We start from the raw sequence: 17,223 nt of genomic DNA, 5'->3' as shown, positions 1-17,223 counted from the left end.
ATCTGTCAACTCTCTCTTACATGCTTCTTCGTCTCAATATTCAACTATCAAAGCCGTCACGGTTTGTCAATTTCTGAGGATGAGACGGATCTGTTCCACCAATGAGAGATTCGAGGTCCAAGACCGTGACTTAGAAACAAGATTCTTACAAAGAGGCAAAAGTAGGCAAAATGTAAAGGATGGGTATAGACATGCTAAACGGACCCCTAGAAACAATTTACTAGAACCTTCCCTTCAAAAAAGGTCGGATGAGAATATTAGATTCATATCCACATTCAACCACGAATGGTCCACAATTAGAGCCATCTTGAGCAGACACTGGCCAATCCTCAAAATGGAACCTTCCTTACAACCCCATTTATCAGAAAGACCTCTAATGACCTCAAGAAGGAGTAAAAACTTGGGAAATTTGTTGACCAACAGCCATTATATATCCAAAATCATCAGTCCATTTGGTGCCAGGGATCCACTACGAGGTTGCTACCCTTGTGGTGAATGCCTGGCCTGTGCCAATATCCTGCGTTCAAATTAATTTAATACAGCAGATGGTACACGTGTTTTCTCCATTAAAGACCATATTACATGTAAAATCACACACGTGGTTTACTACGCAACATGTGATTGCTCCAAGATTTACATTGGATTAACATCTAGAGAACTCAAAGTGCGAGTTCGAGAACACGTATGGGATATTGGCGCAGCCAAAACAACTAGGGACGTTACGACCTTGAAAACTTTACCTGCTATTTCAAGGATCATCATAACTGTGACGCAAAGTCCCTTAAAATAAGGGGCATTGACCTAATTAAAGGGGGACTTCGAGGTGGTAATCTCAAAAAAATCCTTGCCCAAAGGGAGGCATTTTGGATAGTAACTTTGGGTACCCAGGTAACAAATGGACTAAATGAAACTTTGAGTTTCGCTTCTTTTTGGTGATATGTTTCCCTGTGTACCTTCTGTTCTCTGGCCCTAGACATCAACTTTCAATCTATTACTGTTGCATACGTTACATTATGGACTATCAAGATATGATATTTGCTATATAGCTTTATACATATGACCAATCTAATATTTTACATATATAATGCTAATTGACTTTCAATTATTTTCTGTATTGGCAGCATCCTATTCTTTTGATGTACGTTGTCTACATTTTCTGCAGTGCAGTAAGAAAATCTTATATACAACGTACCACAGTGGAAATATGAAGAACCTGCTTCTCCCAAGTCACCTTGTAACGGCATCATTTGAATTGTTATTATTCTACTTGCTGAGTTATTCCTGCCTATGATATACATGATGCCTTTATTCCTGAGGTGTGTACGGGCCGCTGTGAATGTCCCTCCTTTGCTGCCCTGGCGTCATTCTGTGCTAGCGCGCAGCCCGGTAACCTTGGTGACGCATCACAGTTGCTGGACGTGTGCGCGGCTTCCTGATGCCGTGGATGTAATGGACGTCCTCATATGCGGCGCGCATGCGCCTGCTATTTCACTGTGATTAGTCCTTTTGGAACATGTGACTTACGTCATATGGTTTAAAAGGACCGTGCATTTTATTAGCGAGCATCCCCCTTGATAAAGCGAGCATTAAGACACGTGAAACGCGCGTTGGGTAGTTTCTAACAGTTCCCCCTGCAGGTTTTACCTCCTTGAGCCAGTTTGTATGATATTTATCTATCTCATTCAATTGACTTAATCCTTTATACATTTTATTTACTGACCGGTTCAATCTCACTTTGCCCTGCAGGGGGCTGACTGCTGATTTATTTTTTCTACATGGCTTCCTAGTTTACAACTTTGAATGGGCAATTTAGTCTTTATATGTACATTTAATCTGTCAGGATTTTGCCACTACCCTGATTCTTTAATGTTTGTCTGTTATGTATGTCTGCACAGCTGGTCCATTTTCTATACCATTTTAACTGTGTTATAATTATGTTAGTTTTTTAAAACTTGTAACCAATAAAATCTAGTTTTATTTTCCTAAGTTCACCTTCTTTCTCCTTTAACATCTTGTATCCACACAGTGCATTAACAGCCTTGATGCATTTGAAGGGTGATGGAATTCCGAACGAGATTAGAGAGCTTCCAACAATATGGCACACGATTCAAACATGGAGAAGGATACGGAAATTGTGTGGAGCAAGCGCCTAGGACACGCCATTCCAGAATTTTGTAGGGAACTCGAGGTTCCTCAAGGGCAAGACGTTGCTATAATATGATATATTGGCAAGGCAGGGGTGTGTCTTTGTGGCAGACCTACTAGACTCTGAGTACTCAATACTAGAGTTGAGCGCGGTTCGTGGTTCATGGTTCTCCAGTTCGCGGCTCGAGTGATTTTGGGGGCTGTTCTAGATCGAACTAGAACTCGAGCTTTTTTGCAAAAGCTCGATAGTTCTAGATACGTTCGAGAACGGTTCTAGCAGCAAAAAAAAACAGCTAATTCCTAGCTGGCTTTCCGCTGTAATAGTGTAAGTCACTCTGTGACTCACACTATTATGACATTTCAGTGTATAGTGTGCGGGAACAGCGCATTCAGATCACTGCTGTATGTATAATGGCGATCGCCATTTTTTTTTTTTTTTTCCTTGTCTTCCTTCCCTAAGCGCGCGCGTGTAGTGGGGAGGGCCAGCATGTCAGCCAACCCCAGACACACACACAGCTAAGTGGACTTTTAGCCAGAGAAGCAACGGCATGTGTGATAGGATGTCCATGTCACATGTCCCTGCATTATAAAAACGAGTATCTGCCCGTCCGGATGCCATTATCTCTTCTGCGTCCTTGGTGTCAGACATCACTGGCGCAGCTCCTATCGCCGATACAGCTGTATTACGCTCCATACACAGCGCTGGACAGCATAGGGATAGCACTTTCTATCAGTCCTTTTAAGGGCTCATACCGGCAGGGTCAGAGCCATAGGTGACAGGTCCTGAAAACAGAGTTTAACAGCTACAGAAGATGACAGCGTCTGTGTAGCTAAGGTCAGGGATTTCCTCGCTGCATTTCCCCATTAGGAGGGATAGAAAGGCAGGCTTCCTTTCCTCTACCCAGAGACCCACAACCCTGCCACTGTACCCTCCTGCCCTTTGCACACTCCAACTCATTGTTACTAAGCCATTATACTAGCAAACACTCAGTGAACTTAGTGGCATCCTAAACGTGGCTATTGGACTTCTGTATAGTCCCAGTAGTGCACAGATATTTGCAGCACGTCTGCCTGCATTACACACTCCAACTCATTATAACTAAGCCATTATACTAGCAAACACTGAGTGAACTTAGTGGCATCCTAAACGTGGCTATTGGACTTCTGTATAGTCCCAGTAGTGCACAGATATTTGCAGCACGTCTGCCTGCATTGCACACTCAAACTCATTATAACTAAGCCATTATACTAGCAAACACTGAGTGAACTTAGTGGCATCCTAAACGTGGCTGTTGGACTTCTGTATAGTCCCAGTAGTGCACAGATATTTGCAGCACGTCTGCCTGCATTGCACACTCCAACTCATTATAACTAAACCATTATACTAGCAAACACTGAGTGAACCAAGTGGCATCCTAAACGTGGCTGTTGGACTTCTGTATAGTCCCAGTAGTGCACAGATATTTGCAGCACGTCTGCCTGCATTGCACACTCCAACTCATTATAACTAAGCCATTATACTAGCAAACACTGAGTGAACCTAGTGGCATCCTAAACGTGGCTGTTGGACTTCTGTATAGTCCCAGTAGTGCACAGATATTTGCAGCACGTCTGCCTGCATTGCACACTCCAACTCATTATAACTAAGCCATTATACTAGCAAACACTGAGTGAACCTAGTGGCATCCTAAACGTGGCTATTGGACTTCTGTATAGTCCCAGTAGTGCACAGATATTTGCAGCACCTCTGCCTGCATTGCACACTCCAACTCATTATAACTAAGCCATTATACTAGCAAACACTGAGTGAACCTAGTGGCATCCTAAACGTGTCTATTGGACTTCTGTATAGTCCCAGTAGTGCACAGATATTTGCAGCACGTCTGCCTGCATTGCACACTCCAACTCATTATAACTAAGCCATTATACTAGCAATTTATGCTGCCAGTTTAAGGGCCGTAGTTGCATTGTCAGGGATATTTATTCTTTATTATTCTGCTGTTAATAAAGCTAGACCACCGCTGCAATCTACACCACCTCTCAATTTTTACTACCACATTTTCAGTGCACAATCTTGTCGCAATCAACATGAGTGGCAAAATGACAGATGCTGGTGGAAAGGGGAAGAGGCGTGGTGGAAAAGGAAAAAAAGGGTTTGTCCGTGGGGAAGGTGGCAAAGCTCCATTATCATCTGCTGAAGATAGACCATCTACCAGCAAAAGTAAGATGTCTACTACTTACCGTGGACAATCCGATGTGCTCCCTTTTTTACGGACACGAACAACAGGAACAAAGGTAGATGATGGCCAAAAAAGGAAAATGCTTGAATGGATCTCAAGTGGTCCAACAAGTGCCCTCTCAGCCACTTCAAGTACCGCATCCAAAAAACACCAGTCCTCTGAGTTGTCATCCCAATCAAACTTGCTTTCTCCCAGCTCTGAAGTCTCCATCAGCCCTGCACAGTATGGTGGAACTGAGATGGCTGAGTCTGCAGAGCTGTTCAGTCACACTATAGCCTGGGAATCAGAAGTCTGCTCCCAAGCTACAGTGAGTACAGACCAGGAAATGGTCTGCAGTGATGCCCAGAACCTTTGTGACTCTGATTCAGGCCGTGAGGACCAAGTTTCTAAGCATAATGTTGACCCTTTGTCACAAACTGTAACACCTGTGGTTATAGACAATGAGGAACATTTTGATGACGATGAGACGCAGATACCAGATTGGGATGACAACTTAAATATTCGGTCAGGGCAAGAAGAGGCTCGGTCAGAGGGGGAGGGGAGTGCAAACACAACAATTGATGATGAAGTTCTAGATCCCACCTACTGTCAACCCCCAGTCAGGCACTCGAGGAGGTCAACAGAGGCGGTGGAGGAGGATGCAACCGACGACGAAGTTACCTTGCGCCTTCCTGGAAAGAGTCGGAGCACTGGTAGCACGTCTACAACTGCATTATCAGCCACCACTCTGCCTCTGAGCACTAGTCGGGGGGGCTCAGCAGGTCGCATGCCCTCTAAGCCTTGCCTAGCCTGGTCCTTTTTTGACATAGAAAAAGATCGCCCAAATTATGTGATGTGTAAAATTTGTCGTGATTCTGTTAGTAGAGGTCAAAACCTCAGCAGTTTGACAACTTCTTCCATGAATCGTCACATGAATAAATATCATAGGTCCCGGTGGGAAGCTCACTGTGCTGCAATGCGGCCTAGCGGAGCGAACCATCCACGGCCTGCCCCTTCCAGTGCATCCGCGCGCTCTTTATCTTCTAGGACTGTGGGGACAGCTGTCACACCTGTTTTCCACGCACAACTTCCACCACTGTAACCGCAACAGGCAGTTTGCTTGGTAGGTCGTCAGTTGGTTTGGAAGGGGAAACAAGTGAGTGTGTACAGCTCTCTCAGACATCGATAGCACCAACGTTGGATGAAGGCAACATCATGTCTCCGACTGCACTTTCCTCACAAACCTGCATTTTTCCAGGGACACCCTACTCAACACCGTCTACACACAGCAGCCAGATCTCTGTCCCTCAGATGTGGTCAAATAAAAGGCCATTTCCTGCGACCCATGACAAAGCTAAGAGGTTGACTCTATCCCTCTGTAAGCTCTTGGCTACCGAAATGCTGCCTTTCCACCTCGTGGACACACAGGATTTTAGAGACCTTATGTCTGTCGCTGTGCCCCAGTACCAGATGCCTAGTCGCCACTACTTCTCTAAGAAAGGTGTGCCCGCGCTACACTAGCAGCAGCATGTCGCACACAACATCACCGCTTCCTTGAGAAACTCTGTGTGTGAACGGGTGCATTTCACCACCGATACTTGGACCAGTAAGCATGGACAGGGACGTTACATGTCGCTGACTGGGCACTGGGTAACTATGGTGATAGATGGTGAAGGGTCTGCTGCACAAGTCTTGCTGTCCCCACGACTTGTGTGTCAATCCTCTGTCTGTCCAAGTTCCGCCACTGCTTCTGCCTCCTCCACCTCATCTGGGTCCTCCACCTCCTCCCCAAGCCTGCCTGGTCAGGCCACCAGCGTTCTCACTGCGCAGAAGGAATCACGTACGCCTCATTACTATGCTGGCAGCAGAGCGCAACGGCATCAGGCAGTCTTTAGCTTGACATGTTTTGGGAATAGGAGTCACACAGCTGAGGAGTTGTGGTCAGCTCTGCGGTCCGAGTTTAATAAATGGTTGTTTCCACTCAACCTGCAGCCTGGTAAGGCCGTGTGCGACAATGCTGCAAACCTGGGTGCGGCCCTTCGCCTGGGCAAGGTGACACACGTGCCTTGTATGGCTCACGTGTTGAACCTTGTTGTCCAGCAATTCTTAACACACTATCCCGGCCTAGATGGCCTTCTGACCAGGGCACGAAAACTGTCTGCTCACTTCCGTCGTTCAACCGCCGCAGCTGAGCGACTTGCATCTCTCCAGAAGTCTTTCGGCCTGCCGGTTCATCGCCTGAAATCCGATGTGGCGACACACTGGAATTCGACTCTCCACATGTTACAGCGACTGTGGCAGCACCGCCGAGCCCTGGTGCAATACGTCATGACGTATAGCCTGGGCCAACGAGATGCAGAGGTGGGGCAGATCACCGTGATGGAGTGGTCTCAGATCAAGGACCTATGCACCCTTCTGCACAGTTTCGACATGGCGACGAATATGTTTAGCGCTGACAATGCCATTATCAGCACGACAATTCCAGTCATTTACATGCTGGAGCACACGCTAAACACTATTCAGAGTCAGGGGGTGGGGCAACAGGAAGGGGAGGAACTACAGGAGGATTGATATGCGCAAGGGACAACAACATCACCAAGGTCCAGACGTTCATCATCACCAATGCAGCAGGCATGGGACCATGGGGGACAGGGATCAACAAGGGCACATTGTAGCAGGCGAAATGTTGAGGAAGGTGCAGGAGAACATGAAGAAATGGAGGACGAACTGTCCATAGACATGGAAGACTCAGCAGATGAGGGAGACCTTGGTCAAATTTCAGTTGAAAGAGGTTGGGGGGAGATGTCAGAGGACGAAAGAACGGGTAGCACCTCTATGCCACAAACACAGCGTGGACTTGGTCCGCATGGCTGCGCAAGACACATGAGTGCCTTCTTGTTGCACTACCTCCAACATGACCCTCGTATTGTCAAAATTAGAAGTGATGATGACTACTGGATTGCCACACTATTAGATCCCTGGTACAAGTCCAAATTTTGTGACATAATTCCAGCCATAGAAAGGGACGCACGTATGCAGGAGTATCAGCAGAAGATGTTACTCGATCTTAGCTCGGCTTTTCCACCAAACAACCGTGCAGGTGCAGGGAGTGATTCTCCCAGTTGTAACTTGACAAACATGGGACGGTCTCGTCATCTTCAACAGTCTACCTGTACCAGTAGGACTGTATCTGGTGCTGGTAACAGCAATTTTATGGAATCTTTTCATAATTTTTTTAGACCCTCCTTTGCAAGGCCACCAGAGACAACAAGTCTGACACTGATGATACAGGAGTATCTCCAAATGAACATCGATGCCATGACTTTGCAAATGGAGCCTTGCTCATTTTGGGCTTCAAATCTAGAAAAATGGCCAGAGCTCTCCAGTTACGCCTTGGAGATTTTGTCGTGTCCAGCTGCCAGCGTTGTCTCTGAACGTGTCTTCAGTGCTGCTGGGTGTGTGCTGACAGATAAGCGCACGCGTCTGTCCAGTGACAATGTGTACAGACTAACGTTCATCAAAATGAACAAGTCATGGATCCACCAGGAATTTACTACCGCTGTGTCATCCTGGGGAGAGTAAATGCTTGTGGATTTGGAATGTGCTTGATGCAAATTTAGCTGTGAAGTGTACAACTAGGGCACAAGTGCTGCCACTGAATGGGTGGGTGTGTGTGGGGCACAATTTTTGGAAAAAAGGGAGACTCCGCTTGGAGTAACCCTTGCTTACATTGTTTTTAAAAGAAGCCAAGATGAACAAGTCATGGTTCAGCAAAGACTTTGCTACCTACCCCGGTGTCATCCTGGGGACGGTTAAGTATGGCGTATTTTTGAATGTGCTTGATGCAAATCTAGCTGTGAAGTGTACAACTAGGGCACAAGTGCTGCCACTGAATGGGTGGGTGTGTGTGGGGCACAATTTTTGGAAAAAAGGGAGACTCCGCTTGGAGTAACCCTTGCTTACATTGTTTTTAAAAGAAGCCAAGATGAACAGAGGTGGAATCAGGAAAGACTTTGCTACCTACCCCGGTGTCGTCCTGGGGACGGTTAAGAATAGCGTATTTTTGAACGTGCTTGATGCAAATCTAGCTGTGAAGTGTACAACTGGGGCACAACTGCTGCCACTGAAGGGGTGGGTGTGTGTGGGGCACAATTTTTGGAAAAAAGGGAGACTCCGCTTGGAGTAACCCTTGCTTACATTGTTTTTAAAAGAAGCCAAGATGAACAAGTCATGGTTCAGCAAAGACTTTGCTACCTACCCCGGTGTCATCCTGGGGACGGTTAAGTATGGCGTATTTTTGAATGTGCTTGATGCAAATCTAGCTGTGAAGTGTACAACTAGGGCACAAGTGCTGCCACTGAATGGGTGGGTGTGTGTGGGGCACAATTTTTGGAAAAAAGGGAGACTCCGCTTGGAGTAACCCTTGCTTACATTGTTTTTAAAAGAAGCCAAGATGAACAGAGCTGGGATCAGGAAAGACTTTGCTACCTACCCCGGTGTCATCCTGGGGACGGTTAAGAATAGCGTATTTTTGAATGTGCTTGATGCAAATCTAGCTGTGAAGTGTACAACTGGGGCACAACTGCTGCCACTGAAGGGGTGGGTGTGTGTGGGGCACAATTTTTGGAAAAAAGGAAGACTCCGCTTGGAGTAACCCTTGCTTACATTGTTTTTAAAAGAAGCCAAGATGAACAAGTCATGGTTCAGCAAAGACTTTGCTACCTACCCCGGTGTCATCCTGGGGACGGTTAAGAATAGCGTATTTTTGAATGTGCTTTATGCAAATCTAGCTGTGAAGTGTACAACTGGGGCTCAAGTGCTGCCACTGAAGGGGTGTCTGTGTGGCCCAATTTTTGGAAAAAAGGGAGACTCCGCTTGGAGTCACCTTGCGGTGTTTTACATGATTTTAGAAGGGCATGCCATGCCTATATCTGTGTCTCGTCCTCTTTTTCCTTGTCCAGCTCTTTTGTTTTCGCATGAGTATATGCCCTTGTCACTTCCCCATGTGTTTGTGTTGTGTTGTGAGTTGTTTGTCACCTTTTGGACATCTTTGAGGGTGTTTTCTAGGTGTTTTTATGTGTTTGTGATTGCCTGCCATTGTTTCCTATGCAGTTCGAGTTCGGTTCGTCGAACGTTCGACGAACTGACCTCGAACGGGAGCTCCATTCGGCGAACCGACCTCGAGCCGAACCGCGACCGGTTCGCTCATCTCTACTCAATACTCTCAAAAGAGACATTGGCACAACACTTCTAAGCTTTTGCGGGAAATAATTTTTTATTCCTCCAAGCACGCAGTTTTGCACAGAAATGCATCGCCAATAAACCAATACTTGAGAAAGGGACAGACCTAGATACATTTCTCAGACAAGCTAAGATGCAGATTTTTTTTAACTAGTTATATATATACAAGATTGAGATCACACTGGTCATGGAAGACAGGAGTTGGATGGCCTTTTAAGTGGGAAGAGGACAGGCTAGAATATATAACTGAGGATTTCTTGAAAGCTACATTGATTCAAAGGAAATTTATATTAGCTAGCAGTTAAGCGGGCTTTACACGCTATGAAATCATTAATGAATTATCGTCGGGGTCACGGTGTTTGTAACGCACATCCGGCATCATTAACAATATCGCAGTGTGTGACACTTATGAGTGACCTTAAACGATCGCAAAAGCGGTCAAAATCATTTGCCGCGGAGAGCTCGTCCTGAAACAAAAAATTGTTTTCTGCTTATTAGCGATGTTGTTCCTCGTTCCTGCGGCAGCACACATCGCTGTGTGTGACACCGCAGGAGCGACGAACATCTCCTTACCTGCCTCCACCGGCAATGCGGAAGGAAGGAGATGGGCGGGATGTTCCGTCCCGCTCATGTCCACCCCTCCGCTTCTATTGGACGCCTGCCGTGTGACGTTGCTGTGACGCCGCACGAACCGTCCCCTTAGAAAGGAGGCGGTTCACCGGCCTGAGCGAGGGCAGGTAAGTGCGTGTGACGGGGGTAAGCGAGGATGTGCGGCACGGGCAGCGATTTGCCCGTGTCGCACAACCGTCGGGGGGCGGGTACGATCGCTTGCGATCTCGCTAGCAAGATTGCAGCGTGTATAAGCCCGCTTAACACCGACATGGCACTAATGATTATTCATAGGGCGTACATCACCCCCTATATTACATCAAAAATAAACTCAGTAACAAACTATGTATGGTCTAAATGTGGCATGGAGAAGACAGATTTATTTCATCACCTCTGAGAGTGTGCGAGGATTCGGGGGGTTTGGGGGAACGTCCATTCAGTCTTACAAACCACATATGACATTAAATTCCCATTGGAAAACAAAAGGATTGGTCTAAAGGAGAGGTAATGAAGGGAAGAATAAGAATTCCAATGATTTTAAAATTCAAACCTTTTTGTTAGTGGTCCCTTTATAGCCACAACGCGTTTCGACAACCAGTGTGTTGTCTTCCTCAGGTAATATAATGAGACCATACAAACATGACATATAAAGGCAAATTCTAATTAGACTAATAGCTATATCAATTAAAAAGAGGGCTGTTAAAAAAGCAATTAACCCTATAAAAACTGGATCATACTTTATCTTATAAACAGCCTCTATACAACTATGTGCATAAAAACATTCTAATAAAATATTATATTCCACAAAGTGTATAATCAAGAGAATATAAAAATAGTGAATAATAATAATAAAAAAAAATTAATAAAAAAGGTTAAAAACAGTGAAAAATTAAAAATTACATACACCAATCTTATCCTCTCGTAAGTACAGTATATTAGAAATTAATTTAAATTTTAGGGAGCGAGAAAACCATTCCGGGACATCAAATTCTATCATGTTCCTCCATAACTGAGCTATTTAGACTATCTCTATTCCCATATTTCAAACAGTAGACCTCTCCTCTATTCAGGATACTAAATCTTCACCGTTTAGCAACATTATCCAAAGCGAGGTTATGCCTTCTGGAGTCAGAATACCAAGCTTAAAAATACAGAAGCTTTGCTTCTTGATCAATCATGTTAGCGAATCTGGATCTTTGTTATTTATATGATCAATAATGATTAATCTCAATTTACTTGGATCTCTCTGGTGTACAGTATTAACCCCTTCACCCCCGGCCACTAAAACACCCTAATGACCGGGCCATTTTTTGCAATTCTGACCAGTGTCACTTTGACAGGTTATAACTCTGGAACGCTTCAACGGATCCTGGCGATTCTGAGATTGTTTTTTCGTGACATATTGTACTTCATGTCAGTGGTAAATTTAGGCCGATATTTTTTGCATTTATTTGTGAAAATTTAGGAAATTGTGCGAAAATTTTGAAAATTTTGCAATTTTCAAACTTTGAAAATTTATGCCCATAAATCTGAGAGATATGTCACACAAAATAGTTACGAAATAACATTTCCCACTTGTCAACTTTACATCAGCGCAATTTTCGAAAGAAATTTTTTTTTCGTTAGGAAGTTAGAAGGGGTCAAAGTTCATCAGCAATTTCTAATTTTTCCAACAAAATTTACAAAATATTTTTTTTAGGGACCACATCACATTTGAAGTGACTTTGAGAGGCCGAGGTGACAGAAAATACCCAAAAGTGACCCCATTCTAAAAACTGCACCCCTCACACTGCTCAAAACCACATCCAAGAAGTTTATTAACCATTTAGGTGCTTCACAGGAACCAAAGCAATGTGGAAGGAAAAAATGAAAATTTTATTTTTTAACACAAAAATGTTACTTTAGCCATAAAATTTTAATTTTTACAAGGGAGAAAAGAGAAAGTGCACCCTAAAATTTATTGTGCATTTTCTCCTGAGTACGCTGATACTCCATATGGGGTAAAAATCAATTGTTTGGGTGCACGGCAGAAGTTGAAAGGCAAGGAGCGCCATTTGAATTTTTGAACGCAAAATTAGCTGCACTCATTAGCGGACGCCATGTCGGGTTTGAAGACCCCCTGAGGTGCCTAAACAATAGAGCTCCCCCACAAGTGACCCCATTTTGGAAACTAGAGCCCTCAAATAATTTTTCGAGATGTTTGGTGAGCACTTTGAACACCTGGTGGCTTCACAGAAGTTTATAACGTTGAGCCATGAAAAGAAAAAAAAAAAATTTTACCATAAAACTGTTGCTTCAACTAGGTAGCTTTTTTTTTCACAAGGGTATCGGGAAAAAATGCAACATAATATGTATTGTCCATTTTCTCCTGAGTACGCAGATACCTCATATGTGGTGGAAATCAAATGTTTGGGCACACGGCAGAGCTCGAAAGGGAAGGAGCGCCATTTGAATTTTTGAACGCAAAATTAGCTGCACTCATTAGCGGACGCCATGTCAGGTTTGAAGACCCCCTGAGGTGCCTAAACAATGGAGCTCCCCCACAAGTGACCCAATTTTGGAAACTAGAGCCCTCAAATAATTTTTCTAGATGTTTGGTGAGCACTTTGAACACCTGGGGGCTTCACAAAAGTTTATAAAGTTGAGCTGTGAAAATATTTTTTTTTTTTTTACCACAAAACTGTTGCTTCAACTAAGTAGCTTTTTTTTACACAAGGGTATCAGACAAAAATACACCATGAAATTTATAGTGCATTTTTTCCTGAGTACGACGATACCTCATATGTGGTGGAAAGTAATTGTTTGGGCGCATGGCGGGGCTCAGAAGAGAAGGAGCACCATTTGACAGCAAAATTTGTTTGAATCATTAGCGGATACCATGTCACGTTTGGAGACCCCCTGAGGTGCCTAAACAGTGGAGCTCCCCCACAAGTGACCCCATTTTGGAAACTAGACCCCTCAAGGAGTTTATCTAGATGTTTGGTGAGCCCCAAGGGCCTCCACAGAAGTCGATAATGTTGAGCCATGAATACAATTTTCTTTTGTTTTACCACAGAACTGTTACTTGAACCAGGTAGCTTTTTTTCACAAGGGTATCAGGAACAAATGCACCATAAAACGTATTGTGCAATTTCTCCTGAGTACGCAGATACCTCACATGTGGTGGAAAGTAATTGTTGGGCGCATGGCGTGGCTCAGAAGAGAAGGGCACCATTTGACAGCAAAATTGGTTGGAATCATTAGCGGACGCCATGTCACGTTTTTAGACACCCCCCCCTATGGTGCCTAAACAGTGGAGCTTCCCCACAAATTACCCCATTTTGGAGCTAGACCCCTCAAGGAATTTATCTAGATGTTTAGTGAGCCCCTTCTACCCCCAGGGGCTCCACTGAAAGTTGATAACGTTGAACCGTGAAAATTATTTATTTTTTTTTAAATTTTTGCAGCAACAAGGTAGCTTTTTTTTTTCTTTTTACAACGGTATTAGGAAAAAATGCACCATAAAACGTATTGTGAAATTTTTCCCGAGTACACAGATACCTGATATGTGGTGGAAATCAATTGTTTGGGCGCATGGCGGGGCTCAGAAGACAAGGAACGCCATTTGACTTTTCAAACGCACAGACGCAGTGAACTGATCGGCCGCTGCAGGAGGCACGGTCGGATGAGATACAAAAAGCGCTGGGGATACGGAAAAAAAAAAAGTCACGCCAAAAATTAAGCAGGGATGCTGATCCGCGCTCAGCGGGACGGACGGACAGATGCGATACTTTTTTTCCGTATCCCCGACGCTTTTTGTATCGCATCAGTCCGTGCGTCCCGCCGAGCGCTGATCAGGGATGCACATAACGGATCGGCATCCCTGCTCAATTTTTGGCGTGACTTTTTTTTCCGTATCCCCGATGCTTTTTGTCACGCCAAAAATTGAGCAGGGATGCCGATTCGTTATGTGCATCCCTGATCAGCGCTCGGCGGGACGCACGGACTGATGCGATACAAAAAGCGTCGGGGATACGGGGAAAAAAAAAGTCCCACCGAAAACTGACCACGGATGCAGATACGTTATCTGCATCCCTGATCAGCGCTCGGCGGGACGCACGGACTGATGCGATACAAAAAGCGTCGGGGATACGGGGAAAAAAAAAGTCCCGCCAAAAACTGACCACGGATGCAGATACGTTATCTGCATCCCTGATCAGCGCTCGGCGGGACGCACGAGGTGTAAAAATGGACAGGGGATAGAGGAAAAAGAAAAAAAAAAAAAAAGTTATACTCACAGTACCCAGATGATTAGCAGGAGGAACAGATTTACAGCAGCAGCAGGCAGGATGTTGGACAGCTCAGCAGAAGACCCAGGAAGAAGGACCCAGCGATGGAGGCAGATGTGATCGGCCGGTGAAGACAGGTAAGAGGACGTCGGGGGGACAGCAGAGGTCGGGGGGAGAGCAGAGGGGGAGGGGGAGAGCAGAGGGGGAGGGAGATACCGGAGGAGCTGCAGAATAGAGATCACGGGGGAGGCCGGCAGATTGGGATGTCGGGGGGCAGATCGGGATGTCGGGGGGCAGATCGGGATGTCGGGGGGTAGATCGGGATGTCGGGGGGGCAGATCGGGATGTCGGGGGGGCAGATCGCAGGGGGGCACGGGCAGGGGCCATTACGGGAGCGTGCAGGAGCAATCACAAGAGCGCGCAGGGGCTGCAAGGAGAGCAGAGGAGGAGTGAGATACCGGAGGAGCTGCAGAATAGAGATGGCGGGGGGCAGATCAGGATGTCGGGGGGGGCAGATCGGGATGTCGGGGAGCAGATCGGGATGTCGGGGGGGCAGATCGGGATGTCGGGGGGGCAGATCGCAGGGGGGCATAGGCAGGGGCCATTACGAGAGCGCGCAGGAGCAATCACAAGAGCGCGCAGGGGCTGCAAGGAGAGCAGAGGAGGAAGGAGATACCGGAGGAGCTGCAGAATAGAGATGGCAGGGGGCAGATCGGGATGTCGGGGGGGCAGATCGGGATGTCGGGGGGGCAGATCGCAGGGGGGCACGGGCAGGGGCCATTACGGGAGCGCGCAGGAGCAATCACAAGAGCACGCAGGGGCTGCAAGGAGAGCAGAGGAGGAGGGAGATACCGGAGGAGCTGCAGAATAGAGATGGCGGGGGGCAGATCGGGATGTCGGGGGGGCAGATCAGGATGTCGGGGGGGACAGATCGCAGGGGGGCACGAGCAGGGGCCATTACGGAAGCACGCAGGAGCAATCACAAGAGCGCGCAGGGGCTGCAAGGTGAGCACAATACTCACCGCTCCTGCTCCGTGACAGCAGCGGCAGCAGCAGCGGTGGCGTGGTACCACTAGTACCAGTCAGTGCTGCACGCTGCAGACATGTTGGGGGAGGGTCCCCAGAGCAGCACAGGCCTGGGGAGGGCGGCCCCCGGCAGATCAGACCGCCCCACTGCACACTGATTGGAGCGATTGCGCGTCATAGCACGATCGCTCCAATCAGTGCTGCAGGGGCTGGGGGCGGCATGTTTGAGATCCACCTATGATCTGCTGTACCTGCTACAGCACATCATAGCCGGATCTCATAGTATCGCACTAATTCCGGCATTATTTTTACCGAAATCTGTGCGAAAGATGTGGTTGGCGGTTCAGATTTGAACAGCCAATCACATCGATCGTCGATGGGGGGTGGCGATGCCACCCCCCCTGGGGTGAAGCAAAGGTCCCCTGTTGTCAGAAACAGCAGGGGACATCATTTGAAAGCCGTTGCTATGGCCACAGCAATCAAATGAACTTTAGGCCGTAAAATTACGTCCCTGGTCGTTAAGTCACGTTAAAATAGGACGTAATTTTACTGCCCGCGGTCGTGAAGGGGTTAAAGGGTCTTGAAAGACTGCAACTGGTATCCTACCTTGTGTCTATGCTTATTCAATCTTAAATGCATCTCTTGCATAGTGCGACCGACATACTGGAGGCCACATGTGCACTCCAATAGATACTGTCACGCTCCCCGGGCCCCGACGCCGTCCCTCACTCACCACTCTGGTCCCCGGTCCTCCTGCCCACTGTCACACAGCTCCCTCTTCTTCCTCTGCGTCCTCCATGCTTCCTGTCCCCCGCTCACGGTGTTCCTCTGCGACCCAGGACACACTGTCAGGCTCTCCTGCATCCTCGGCACCACTTCCTGCTCTGATCTCCGGCACTCGGGCTTCGCGCATGCACATTAGGGCGCGCGCGTGGTCATTGACCTCCTCTTAAAGGGCCAGCATTCCAGAAACAGGATATTGCCTAAATCGTGTACAAGGTATATTAGGATGTTCCTTCCATGTAGGCGGTGCCTGTTCAACGAGTTTCAGTAAGCTAAGTGTTCAGGTCCCCTTGTGCCTTGCATATATCTAACTCTGTCTCCTCCGCAGAGCCTGTCTTGCTACCGTAACCTGGTCCTGACCACAGGATTGCCCAGGCGGGCTTCCGGTGGCTGTCGGCGGGGAATACCACCACCATTCCATCAGCCAGTGCCCGTCTCTAAACCCCGACTTCGCTCGGCAACCTCAACCTTCACGCCCAGCTACATCCTGATCCCGCCTGAGGCTCCAACCCGGCTCCTGCACCGGATTCCCGCATTGTCTCCAGGAATTCTGTGGCCCCAGAGACTTCGTTCCACCCATCCCCTGAGGGACGCTGTCCCTGCACCGCTAGTACTCCAGCTACCGTGTATCTAGGCCCTCTGGTGGGGTAACTGGACAGTCCCTGTACAGGGGTTAGCTCCGGGTTGCTTCACTGGGGGAGTCCGGTGCACGGCCCAGATGATCCACCATCAAGACATAACAGTTTGAACAGGCCATGGATCCCGCCGAAGCACTAGCATCCCAGCTGGCCGGATTGCAGCAGGAGCTGGTACGGCAACGCGAGACCCAATCTCGTATGCTGGCCTTCATGATGTCAGTGGACACCCGCCTGAATACGCTGCAAGCAATAGCCACATCCCTGTCGACCCCGACCACGTCCGCGGCTCCCGTG

Source organism: Anomaloglossus baeobatrachus, chromosome 6, assembly GCF_048569485.1.
Source record: "Anomaloglossus baeobatrachus isolate aAnoBae1 chromosome 6, aAnoBae1.hap1, whole genome shotgun sequence".
Lineage (NCBI taxonomy): Eukaryota > Metazoa > Chordata > Amphibia > Anura > Aromobatidae > Anomaloglossus > Anomaloglossus baeobatrachus.
This window is presented reverse-complemented; position numbering follows the sequence as displayed.